Source organism: Scyliorhinus canicula, chromosome 8 (genome assembly GCF_902713615.1).
Source record: "Scyliorhinus canicula chromosome 8, sScyCan1.1, whole genome shotgun sequence".
NCBI classification, from domain to species: domain Eukaryota; kingdom Metazoa; phylum Chordata; class Chondrichthyes; order Carcharhiniformes; family Scyliorhinidae; genus Scyliorhinus; species Scyliorhinus canicula.
In genome coordinates this window covers 132,913,902-132,927,445 of record NC_052153.1, presented here as the reverse complement: position 1 = coordinate 132,927,445, position 13,544 = coordinate 132,913,902, and the positions used below count along the sequence as shown (strand labels likewise).

Sequence of the window (13,544 nt, the reverse complement as noted above, 5' to 3'; positions counted from 1 at the left end):
AAACACGCTGGTCAGAGGACTTTAAATGGAGTCTGCTGAATCACGTACCATAGCTTAGCAAACATGTTTGCAGCATTATCATTCAACTTGCTACTGACCAAATATTTTAATTGTTCTCATACAATATCAATGTCAGATGTAAATTAGAGTATGACAACAGCATGTTGTTAGCAATCTGGGTAATGAATTCAGCACTCAAAGGGAATATATGAAAATAATTTTTCAAATTATTTTCCCCAGGAAGTATTCCATGAAAACATCAGAGTGCATAATTGATCTTATTTTTTCAGCAGTCCAACATTTTACGTCGTTAGAGATGTTGATATTAGGGTAATTTGATTCAATAAAGTCAGACCTAGAGTCATTTGAACTTGTACTACCTTTTCTCATCCACAATCAGTATTAACATTATTATAAACAGTAAATTCTGTCGGCAATACTTTACCTATGGATGTTATAGCACATTTGTAAATGAATTGTTGGTCCTTTTAAGGCAGCCTCCCAGATCACCTGCTGGGACAAAAATGCAGATTGGCGCTGTGACACCATCGACAGGGAAGTAAGTTCTTCTATGCAATTCTCAGGGCCCAATCACCCCTGTTTACATCAGATTGGAGGTCAGATAATTCAACCCAAGGTCTAAAAAACTGGATGAAAAATTGGCAAGAATGAGAGAACCACACATGCCCTCATTACATGTAATCCATAACCATGATTTCTTGGTCAACTAATTTAACTCTATGTAGGTACTGGGGACTCCCCAAGGTCGGGGGTGAGGGGTGTCATATAGCTAATTTAACAGTGGCAGATCATTCAGTTGTCACCATGCTGTTGGGGTGAACAACACATTTTTCGTTACATTTTCTTGTTTTGACATTCCTTTATGCATCAGGTATTGACCTGATCATGCTTACAGTGCGACCTTTCAGCCATGTCATGTAAAAATCAGGGTCTGAAATTGTAATGAGAAGTGCAAAAAAAGGCTCACTTAGATATTTGATTAAACTAGAACAGCAAATAAGCTTCAAGAAACATTCCAGAGCAGATTAGACTCATTCACTAACGTGTGCCCATTTATGTTTTGGAGAAGAAACCTCCAAAGTATCATCCATAATTGGGGGTTCAGTGTGCAATCCAGTTTGCATAGTTAATGTAGGGTAATGGATGATTTTCTTTCTGGTAGTGTTGCCTCCCTTTTCACATCAAGATCATCCATCCAAAAATTGGTGCTCCAGGAATCAAGCACGTAGTTTCTGAGCAATATTTCCCAACCCTTTCCCATGACCAGTGTTCTATGTTGCAGTGAAGCCACAGGAACTCATTCCTCTGTTTATAGATAAAGCTAGAAAACCCACTGTCTGTATTTTTCCACAAGAAAAAGCTGGTTTCCATTTTAACTAATTGACCAATTTGGATAGTTTGCTTCAACTGCCATTGGACCAGACAGATTAAAAGTTAGTCATGAAGTAAGAAAACTCATAACAATGAATTACCTGCTAAGAAATTACTTCACAGAAATATAGCCAGTATGAAGGGTGTGGAAGAACAGGTAATATTGTTGAAGTAAGAATGACACCCTTGAACCCATTAGCCCTCCTGACCACTGAGAAGGACAACATGTACATTGGGTTTATGCTGAGATTTGCACAACAGGTTCATATGTTTCAGTGGTAGTTGGCAAGAATTTTGAACACCTGATGCCTTTATGTATCATTGGAAAATGGCGGCTGAGAACAGCAGAGTCTCAGCTGTTATATAGGGAAATGACTGCGCGAATATTATTTGTTAACTTGTCCTGTCTTAATGAGGTAATGCTACCAGACACTCTAAATTTATTATTCTTTTTTGGCTCCTTCAATTTATTACATCCATATACAATCCAAATCGACTTTCTTGGCACAACATTCATTGATCTGAATGCTAGGTGTTCCAATCCAACTGTTTTAAGAGCAACAATTATGGGCTTGATTTTCCACTGGTGGGATTCTCCGTTGTGCCGGCAGCAGACCCGCCCGGGGATTTCCCGACAGCATGCAGTTGCCCACAATGGGAAACCCCATTGGCCGGCTGGCGGGATGGAGAATCCCGCTGCCGGGGCGAGAGCACACCGCACTAGCGCAGGGCGGAGAATCCCACCCTATACCTATTTGCATTGATATTCCAGATGCATAGAAGATATTGAATAGCTCCTCTGAAGACATCATTAAAGGTTGGCTATCTTTTATGACCACATGTAGATACAGTCACTCATATATCTTTTTCCTCACGAGCCCTTATTTCTGTTAAAAATAACTGGCAATCTGAGGTCCCAGGCGCCGAGGTCCCGGGTTCGATCCTGGCTCTGGGTCACTGTCCGTGTGGAGTTTGCACATTCTCCCTGTGTTTGTGTGGGTTTCGCCCCCACAACCCAAAGATGTGCAGAGTAGGTGGATCAAACATGCTAAATTACCCCTTAATTGGAAAAAATGAATTGGGTACTCTAAAGTTTTTTTTAAATAAATAACTGGCAACGCGCAAATGTAATTTTTATATTGTTCTGATGCCATGGAATGTTTTTTTAAATTTAATAAAGAAATAATTTGCTTTTACATAGCTTGAGGAATATAGGAACAGGACAGGTCATTCAGAATTTATTTTTCATTCATTCAAAGGATATGAGCTTCACTGGCCAGGCCAGCATTTATTCCCCATCCCTAATTGCACTTGAGCTGCTTATTGAACTGGTGCAGTCCATGAAGTGTAGGTGCACCCACTGTGCTGTTAGGGAAGGACTTCCAGGATTTTAACCGAGTGATAGTGAAGGATAGGTGACATATATCCAAGTCAGGATTGTGAGTGGCTTGGAGGGGAGCTTCCAGGTGGTGGGGATCCCTGGTATCTGCTGTCCTCGTCCTTCTAGAGGTCGTGGGTTTGGAAGATGCTGCCTAAGGAGCCTTGGGAAATTCATGCAGTGCATCTTGAAAATGATACACTGCCACAGTTTTTCTTTTTTTTTAAATAATTTTTATTGGAATTTTTTTGAAAAATATATATCAACAAAACAATAATAACAATAACAATAATAGTAATAAACACCCCCCGGCACCCTAACAACGCATATAACAAACCCCCCAACCCCCCCCCCCCAAACCCAATAAACAACAAAATAAATTAACAATAAGTAAATTAACTTAAGCACTATCCCCCTAAACCCCACCCCCCTTTCCCCCCTCCCCCCCCCCCCCCCCCCCGGGTTGCTGCTGCTGCTGACCTAGTACCTTATCGTTGAGCCAGAAAGTCGAGAAAAGGCTGCCACCTCCTAAAGAACCCTTGTACCGACCCCCTCAGGTCGAATTTGACCCTCTCCAGCTGAATAAATCCCGCCATGTCATTAATCCAGGTCTCCATGCTCGGAGGTCTCGCATCTTTCCACTGCAGCAAGATCCTCCGCCGGGCTACTAGGGACGCAAAGGCCAAAACATTGGCCTCTTTCGCCTCCTGCACTCCCGGCTCCACCCCAACCCCAAATATCACGAGCCCCCAGCCTCGCTTGACCCTGGATCCCACCACCCTCGACACCGTCCTCGCCACCCCCTTCCAGAACTCCTCCAGTGCCGGGCATGCCCAGAACATATGGGCATGGTTCGCTGGACTCCCCGAACACATGATGCACCTGTCTTCACCCCCAAAGAACTTACTCATCCTAGAACCGGACATGTGGGCCCGGTGCAGCACCTTGAACTGGATGAGACTAAGCCTCGCACATGAAGAGGAGGAGTTCACCCTCTCCAGGGCGTCTGCCACAGTTTTTCAATGGTGGAGGGAGTGAATATTTGTGGAAGGAGGAGCAATCAAGTAGGCTGCTTTGTCCAGGATGGTGTCGAGGTTCTTGAGTGTTGTTGGAGCTGCACTTATCCAGGCAAGTGGAGAGAATTCCATCACACTCCTGACTTGTGCCTTGTAGGTGGTGGACAGGATTTGGGGAGTCAATAGGTGAGTTACACACCGCAGGATTCCTGGGGCGGGATTCTTTGTCTTGCCATCGCCGGCAGCGAGATTCTCCATCCCACCAGCCGGCCAATGGGGTTTCTCGTTATGGGTGGCCCAATGCCATTGGGAAATCCCCGGGTGCATGTGCACTGCCGGCGCAATGGAGAATCCCGACAGCGAAGAATCCAGCCCCTAGTCTCTGACCTGCTCTTGCAACCATAGAATTATTATGGCTAGTCCAATTCAGTTTCTCATCAATGGTAACCCTTAGGATGTTGAAATTGGGGGATTCAGAGATGGTAATGCCATTGGATGCCAAGGGACAATGTTAGATCCTCTTGTTGAAGATGGTCATTGCCTGGCAGCCTGGCACTTGTATGGCGCAAATGTGACTTGTCACTTGTCAGCCCAAGCCTGGATATTGTCCAGGTCTTGCTGCATTTGGACAGGAACTACTTCAATATCTGAAGAGTCATGAACAGTGCTGAACATTGTGCAGTCAATAACAAACATCCCCACTTCTGACTTTATGATGAAAGGAAGTTCATTGATGAATCAGCTGAAGGTGGTTGGGCCAAGGATACTACCCTGATGAACTACTGCAGTGATGTCCTAGAGCTGAGCTGATTGACCACCATCCACCACAATCATCTTCCTTTGTGCCAGGTATGACTCCAATCAGCAGAGTTTCCCCCTGATGCCGATTGACTCCAGCTTTGCTATCCTTCTAAGGTTCATTACACCTCATCCCTGCCTGCCAGTAGTCTTGTGAATGATAAGCAGCACTTCCACACTTATACAGCTAACACAGAATCAAAACATAGGCCAAGATTATCCAGGTGCCAATTTATTTTTTGGTTTCAACACAATTCTCCCAGGAATTACAGTGGGAGGCTGGCTGAATGTCAAAGTAATTTGGTCCTCATTTAGTTGCTGGAAACATTGCCATGAAGGACAATCATCTACCTTTTCAACCGCCTTCCCATCCAAAACAGTCCTAATGAACACACAAACCATGAGCATGCTCAGATCCACTGATTAAGGGAAAATGTTCACAGAATGTTTTGAAATGTACTATTGCCCCCTTCTAGAAGTCTGAGGTAAATATTAACAAAGCTATAAAAACATCTTGTTAATCCTTTGAGGTGCAGGTGTCATTGCCTGTAGTAGTTCTGGTGTTTGGTCGGGTTCCAGTGGTACGTCTGTAGGTGACTGCGAAGGCAATCTGCATCCAGGTGGTTCTGCTGCAAATAGGGAAGGATATCCAAGGCAATTGAGTTTGGATGAATTGCTGGGTTGGGATTTCCTCTGCTTGCACTTTCTCTCTGTCCCTAATATGCATATGTCTTTGATGTAGGCCACATTGTTTTTCATTTTGTTGTGCCAGGTGCAGTGATCTTGGGCAAGCTTCTCCCAAGATTCCAAGTTGATATTAAGACTCCTAACTGAGGGGCAGCACGGTGGCCCAGTGGTTAGCACTGCTGCCTCATGATGCCGAGGTCGCAGGTTCGATCCCGGCCCCAGGTCACTGTCCATGTGGAGTTTGAACATTCTCCCCATGTTTGTGTGGGTTTCGCCCCCACAACCCAAAGATATGCAGGGTAGGTGGATTGGCCATGCTAAATTGTCCCTTAATTGGAAAAAAATGAATTGAGTACTCTAAATTTATATTACAAAAGACTCCTAACTGAAACCTTCAGGATGTTCTTGTATCACTTTCTTTAACTGCCATGAGAGCACACCCATGAGACGTAGGGATGGACTTTGGGAGATGTAGAACAGAGTGGTCAGGACTATTGCTCTCAACTTTCATGGTATGCATATAAAAATGTAAATGAGGACAAACTTTGCACTTATCTGAGAAAAAGGTTATCTTTGTGCCAAGTGCAACACCTCCCCAACCATAACCTCTACCACCTAGAAGGACAAGGGCAGCAGAAGCATGGAAACACTCCTCCTGCAAGTTCCCTTCCAAGTCATACACCATCCTGATTTGAGACTATGTCTCTGTTCCTTCATTGCCTCTGGATCAAAATTCTGGAACTCCCTCCCTAATAGCCCTATGGGTGTACCTACACCACGAGGACTGCAACGGTTCAAGAAGGTAGCTCAGCATCACCCTCTCAAGGGCAATTAGGAATGGAGAATAAAAATTGTGGCCTAGCCACGGTCTGTGAAAGAATTATAAAAACAGAATTTCGAAACAAACTAGCTGCAAGCTAATTTAAACACGAGACCCAAGCCAAAATTAAAGCCCACAATTTTAAGGTTGGAGTATTTCAGAGGATCGATTGGAGAGGTTGGGACTCGTCTCATTGGAGAGAAGGCTAAGTGGAGATTTTATAGAGATGTTCAAAATCATGAGGGACTGGACAGAGTTTCTGCTCATAAAAGAATCAAGAACGCAATGGCCAAGATTTAAAGTGATTTGCAAAAGAAGTAAATGTGATGTGAGAAGAAACCCTTTCACACAATGAATGATTTGCGTCTGGAATGCACTGCCTGGAAGTGTGGTGGAGGCAGGTTCAGTCAAGGCATTTAAGAGGGTATTAGATGATTACTTAAATTTGAGGAAATGGCACAAAGTCGTGATGCTCGTTTGGAGAGCAGGAGCAGAAACAATGGACCAAATGGCCTTCTGTGCCATAACAATTCTCTGATTCGGTGTGTTTGGGCTAAAAGGACATGATACTTTGCAGGACAAAATAACTGTTTCAGTTTGAGCCATTTTCCTCGAACGTGACATTAAACAACTACAGTTAAACAGTTCAGTTAAAGGCCCAGAAAGAGTTGGTCTTGGTCGCAAGTTAGTTAATATGCTCAGAGCACAGATTAAAAGTTGTTGACTGAGTGTTATTGTGAAATTTGACCTTGGAGCTCATCAGCATAATTGTGGCTGGATATACAAATCAGACATCCCAAGGCATTGAGCGGGTATTGAGCTTTAGGTGGATCTTGAGAGAGAGGAGGGGCACAGTTGCTCTCTGGCCAAAATACTGCAAAGGCTATTGGCCCTGCTAACATTCCAGCAATAATAATGAAGAGTTGTGCTCCAAAACTAGCCTCACTCCTAGTCACCTTGTTTCAGTCTAGCTGCAACAGCATGTTACCGGCAAAGTGGAAAATTGCCAAGATATGTCCTGTACACAAAAGGCAGGACAAATCCAATCCAACCAATTACCACCCCTTCGGCCTAATCATCAGAAGAGTGGTGGAAGGTATTATCGACAGTGCTCTCAAGCAGCATCTGCACAGCAATAAACTGCTCACTGACACTTAGTTTGGGTTCCAACAGGGTGACTCAGATCCTGATCACCTTGGTCCAAAATTAATAAAAGAGCTCAACTCAAGAAGTGATGTGAGAATGACTGCCCGTGAACGAGTATGGCATCAAGAAAACCCAGCAAAACTGAAATCAACGGCAATCATGGGGATAAATCTCCACTCGAAAGTCATAGAGTCGTAGGGCGTGATCTAACAGCCACGTTGAGCCTGGCGAGGATCGGTTTCCAATCTCACTGGCCCGCTCCCGTTGACGGATTCCGGACCCCTCCCGGATGTGGCGAAGTACCAATTAACACCGATTGAGTGCAATCTCCATTTCATTAAAGAGATGGAAGTTCTATCTAACAGCCTCCTGGGATCTAACGAATACTCCAGCGGGAGGTCAGGCGGGCACCCTTCAGCATACCTATTCCTATTTAAAAACGAGAAGCAGCACAATGCCTGCTGTGGCGATCTGAGGCAGTGAGAGGCCATTTTCAAAATCAGGCATGCAGTCCATAGAAACTGGAATTGTTGCCCCAGTGCTCAGGTTGGGGGCTGGGGGTTGCTGGGGGGGGAGGGGGGGAAAGGGGGGGGGGCTGGGTGCCATTGGTGGGGTGTCGGACCTGGGCTGGGGGGTGGGGATGAGAAGCCAAGCACCTGCAAGTCCTACAGGCATTCCCCAGATTGTGTGCACCCGTAACAGGCGAAAGTACAGCTGCTGCTCGCATCCAACCAAATACCTCTAGGGCAGAGCATCGTTTGGGTAATATGGTGCAGGTCACTTTAACTCCCTTTGACTGTGAGCAGATGCTGGCTGCACAGCTGAATGCTGTTGTTAATGTGGAATTGACATTGTTAGTTATTTGAGTACTTCACAGCTGCAGATTGTGTTTGCTGCTGTTCCTGCTGGTGGCTGCAGATGCCTGAAGGCTGCTGTTGCTGTTTCCTTCCTTTTCTGTAACCAGAAAGAAAGATAATTTTTTCTAAGATACCTGGGTCCTGGAACACCGGGCTCAGGTGGATGTGTAAGTCCAGAAGCCAATCCGGTTAGAAGCAAGAAGACACTGCGGGACCTGATGCATGACATTGAATCAAATGGACCAGCTGCTACCGCCGTTGAAGAAATGCATTCACAGATTGCTGATGCTTTTGTTTGCTGCTGTGGTGAGTGCTGCGTGTAACTGGCACATCACCAGGGATTAAACATGCTGGAAGTCAAGGTTGTTCAACTGCACCTTGAGTGGAATATGTGAATGTCAGGGTTTGGTTCCGGTGAGATTGGGCCGTGTAGACGGCCTGCACAGCTACAGCTCCTGAATGGCGAATGGCACCGATACATGGAACATGTCACACATTGATGGACGGATCATTTCTGCAGACAAAGGTTTGGATATGATGACACATTCTCAGGCTCATCGCCCGTTTCTGCTGTGGAACCTGCAAGGGTGATACCGTATGTTTGGTTTTTTGCGCGAAAATCAGCTGATAAATCTTTGAATTGGTACCAAGATGGAATGGTGACGTTTCCTTGTTTTTAATGGTAAGTGTGATATACGGAATGTTGCATAGTCGATTTTCAAATCTTTGCTACTGTTGATTATTTAATAAACAAAATATTCTCAAGTGGATTCACGTGGGTACACGTGTCATGTTTCAGATGAGTGTCATCGCTCAAGATTCCAATCAAACTGTGAGGCCTGGACACTCTGCCTGGATCCTGGAGGGGCTGCACCACATAGGCAGAAGCCAACAATCAAACACTCTAGCACTGGGCTTCAGCACTGGGGATATCCCCACGACCAGAGGGTGAGGGTGTGGACCAGGAGCTCAAACCCCCTAATGTTCCCGGTAGGGGGCCGGGGTTGAGGGTCTGGGGGCCCCTGCAGTGTCCGGGGGTGCATGTGCAGGGGTCCCCCAGCACAACTGGCTCGTTGGATGGCACTATGAGAGATCGTGGACATGTAAGGGTGGGGGAGGCTTGGGTCTTTGAGGGTCATAACTGATTGTCAGTCTCTCATCTTCTCCATTTCCTCACAGACATAACAACATGAATGGTATTGTCACGGTGCTGGTGGCAGCCCAGGCAGCCAGATGCTGGAGAAGGCAGCAGCAGCATTGATGCCCCATGTGCAGTGGGGCTACCGCACACCCTGCAGACCTGGCAGCCCATCAGGCAGGGTAAAGACCCAAAGGGGGAGACCAGCAAGGCCCAAGATGTACAGGCTTCGTTGGTCGTTTGAGGAGAAGCCGGACAGCATTTGTCGCAGGAGGCTCTGCCTCAATATGGGGACGGTGCAGCACCTGTGTCATGTCCTTGTGGAGGATACCCGATCCCAGTGGCTGGGAAGGCAATCACAGCCTTGACACTTCATAGCACCAGTTCATTCCGGGGCTCGAACGGGGACCTGGGCAGCATTTCACAACCTACAGCCCACAAGCGCATTCGTAAAGTCATGGATGCCGTGTATGCCCTGGCAGCTGACTATATTAACTTTGAGCTGGACCAAGCCCATCAAGATGCCAGGGCAGCAGGATTCTCCAGGATGCCCCATGTTCAGGGGATGATTGATTGCACGCATGTCACCTTGCGCATACCAGGGCATCATGGAGCGTACTTCATTAACAGCAAGGGGTTCCACTCCCTGAATGTTCAACTCATGTATGGCCACCACCTCTGGGTCATGCATATGTGTGCACCCTTCCCAGAGTGCATGACAGTTACATCCTGGAACACTTGGAGAACTTTGCCTTCTTTGAGGACCAGGTTGGCTCTTGGGGGGAAGGAGTGCTGAGGTCCTGGTTGATGATGCCAATAAGGAGGCCGAGACTGACGTGGAGGCCCGTTATAATGAGACCCATGTTGCCAACTGTGCTGACATTGCGGTGCATTTGATTGCTGAAAATGCGGTTCCGATGCATGAACCATTCTGGTGGTCCGCTTTGTGGCGGTCGGCTGTGCCCCCCACACCTGGAACAACAGCGGGGTGACATGCTGACTGGTGGAGGAGGAGGTACATGAAGCCTCGTTTGAGGAGGAGGAAGAGCCGGCCCAGGAGGGGCTGGGGAACGGGCCAGGAAGACCCGTGGGACCAGCTAGCGGAAGGAGGACACGCTGCAGCGGCAGCGAGGGTCTGGTATGCCTGGAGAATCAGGGAGGCTCTCATCCTCACCCACTTCTCATAGGATGAGGCTTCATCCGATATCTAACCCCCTCCCCCCCTTCACCCCCACCCAGCCCCCCTTACCCATCATGCATCCATCCAATCTCCACCCTTCCTTCATTGGCCACTCCCATCCCCCACCCTCCCACCCATTCTCCCACCCGCACCCCCTCAACAGGAGTGGAGGTGCAGGCTAGCCCGCTGGGCAGACTAACGTGACAGAGGCTTCACGCAGGCCAACCTCTTTGTCAGTAACTGCTCTATCCTCAGTCAGTCCTGTGATCTCCAGGGCCCGTTCTACATAGGGGGTGAGAGCTCTGATGTTGAGCACCCCACAGCCCGTCGTGTGTCCCAAAAAGAGAGGGCATCATGAGCCGCATACCTTATGCATCGGGTTGTCTATGGCAAAAGACATGTGAGGGCACCACTGGGTGGGTTGTGCGGGTGGGTGCCAGGGTGTTCTGGGGCACAGGCGCGGTATTATGCTGGGAGTGGGGGGGGGGGGGGTGTTGTTGACGTATGAGGTGCCAACTATCGACCCATAGGGTATTGAGGGTGGGAGGTCAGGGGATGACAGATGGGACCGATGTCAGGAGGCTGGTGTCAATTTCCCCATGCGGCCCGCTGGAGGTATTTGGTCTTATTCCTTCACTGGACTGATGTCCTCTTGGTCATGCTGTCCGAACTGATGGCTTCTGTCACTGCCTCCCAGGCAGCATTGGCGGCTCTGTAGCTGGTCCTCCAACCCACTTGGGAGAACAGGGTGTCCCGTCTCACCTCCACAGTGTTCAGCAGCCTGGCCTGGCCAGGTCAGCATCCCCGAAGCATGAAGCTAGTCTCCGTGGTTGCATGGCTGTGTGCAGTCCGGAGTGCGCTCGCAGGGAACAGTTTATGGCTCATTTAAATATACGTTTGCCGGATTCACCTGCCGCCTGGGACTCATCGGCCACACCTGGGAGACCTCGCCAGGATGCTGTTTAGTACTGATCCAGTCAAACATAGACCAGTCCTAACAGCACTTGGGGGGGGGGGGGGGGGGGGGGGGGGGGGCTCCAAAGTCATTGGAGATTCCTGGATGGAAACACAGCAGAGTAGTACCATGGCACTTCCTCTGGCATCTGAGCATCGTGGCACTGCCATCCTGGCTCCTAGCAGTGCCACACTGGTACTGCAGGGTGACCAGGTGGCACTGCCAGGCTGACAGGGACACTGCCCAGTATTGCAGTGCCAATGTGCCCAAGTCCCAGATTGGCATTACCAGGGGTCAGGCCCAAGGGGGCCTTACCAGGTAGCGGTAGGGTGAAGGGAGTCCCAAGGTACCTTCCCAAGGTTTGCGGTGAGGGGTCAAAAACCGTGGGGGAGGGGGCCTGAAAGGGGGGGGGGGTGGAAATATTGGGGCAGCCTTCCAAAATGGTCAGGATGAAGCTCACCAGCTGGAAATCCCTCTAACTGCGGCCTCGGCGGAGAGACCGAAAGAAATGACAAAGTGCCATTGAATGGCACGATGTTACCGAGCAACATCCTGCTAAATGGTCCCCTTATTTCCTGTTCACAACTTACTCTCCTACCTAGCTTTTAATCAACAGCAAATTTAGCAGTCATACATTCGGCCACTTCATCCAAGTCATTGGATTGTAGATTGTAAATAGGTAAGGCTCCAGCACTGATCTCCGTGGCACTCCAGTAGTTGTATATTGCCAATCTGAAAGTGAACTATTTTGCCCTACTCTCTCTGCTTCCTGTTAGCTCACCAATCCTCCATCCATGCTAATATGTTACCCTCTACACCATGAACTCTTGTTTTGTGTAATAACCTTTGATGTGGCCTTTATCAAATACATTTCGGAAATCCAAGAACACCCCACATTTATAGATATCCCATTACCAATGTTTCTTGGTACTTCCTCAAAGAGCTCTGGTAAAGACTATTACCTAGTTTGTGTTTCTTTTTCAGAGAGGTTAAGTATTCATATCTTCATAAGTCTTCATCAAATCCTCAACAAGAAGAGTAGAGGTTGAGTCCCTCAGCCAAGCCGCATTATGTATGAGAGATGTCACAACCTCATCCTTTATTATTGTTGAAACAGCTTCCCCCCCCCCCCCCCCCCCCCCCCCCCCCCCCCCGCCATCACCTTGGAAATCACTGTTTGATTGATAACCAGGCTCCCTAATCACTACCTTCAATTCCACAATGTTTATTTACACATGGTTAAGTGGTTTGGAGGGCTTGTGGTTTCTGTTGTTGATACTTCAAAGGGTCTGAATGATTGACAATTTTATTGCTGGTCGTGAATTTTTTTTTTACATAGTGGAAAGAAATGAATGGATGATTTTTTAAAAAGCTTTTTTTACGCATCCTACTATCACTATAGGATTCATTGGTTCTAACTAATGTATGTTGGTTCAATGGGTATGAAAATGCTGTGGCTTGGTATAGGGGGCACTAGGGATCATGGGGATATGGTGGAAGGGTGTAGTTTGTCATAGAGTGTATAGGGTCAAAGAGCATGGTGGAGGGCCATGAGGTGGCATTGGATGGGGCATGACGAGTGTATGGGGTTGTTTGGGAATGTTTGGAATGAAGGCTGGAGGGCCAGCGTGTTTTTATTTTAACTGGAACAAAGTAATAAGACGGGTTGATATTGACTGACATTTCCTATTGATTTCTATTTTGTATTTGTACAACTAAAATGCCATATCCTGCAATTCAAAGTAGTTGATTCAATAATCAGTAAGATAATTTAGGATTATCAGTGAGATCTTCAAATTTTTCATATAAAAAGATTGAATGCCCTATTGGAGAAAAACTGAATCAAATCTGAACCAAAATATTTATTAATACCAAGTACTGTGCAGAAGATGCAAAACTGAAGCGCTACAGTGCCACCATTAACTAAAGAGTGTAATCACAACTGACAAGTTTACATAGCCAGTTTTCATTGAAAATATGTGTGTAGGAACATATAGTGAAAAGACTTGATGGAAGGATGGCAAAAATATGGCAGTAGGAAATAGGTTTTCAAGATGGGAAGTATATACAGTTGTGAAACTTCTAACATAGGGGTTTGGAATGAATAATTATCAGAAAGGACCACCTGGTTTATAGTTCTAGACTTGACTTTGGAGGTCTAATAACATGTCTGATTA

General features: G+C 46.9%; 1 protein-coding gene across 1 annotated transcript in view; it reads left to right on the top strand.

Moving 5' to 3' along the window:
- Nucleotides 1-13,544, top strand: part of LOC119970512 — a 52,851-nt gene that overhangs the window by 35,171 nt on the left and 4,136 nt on the right. The window lies entirely within an intron of this gene.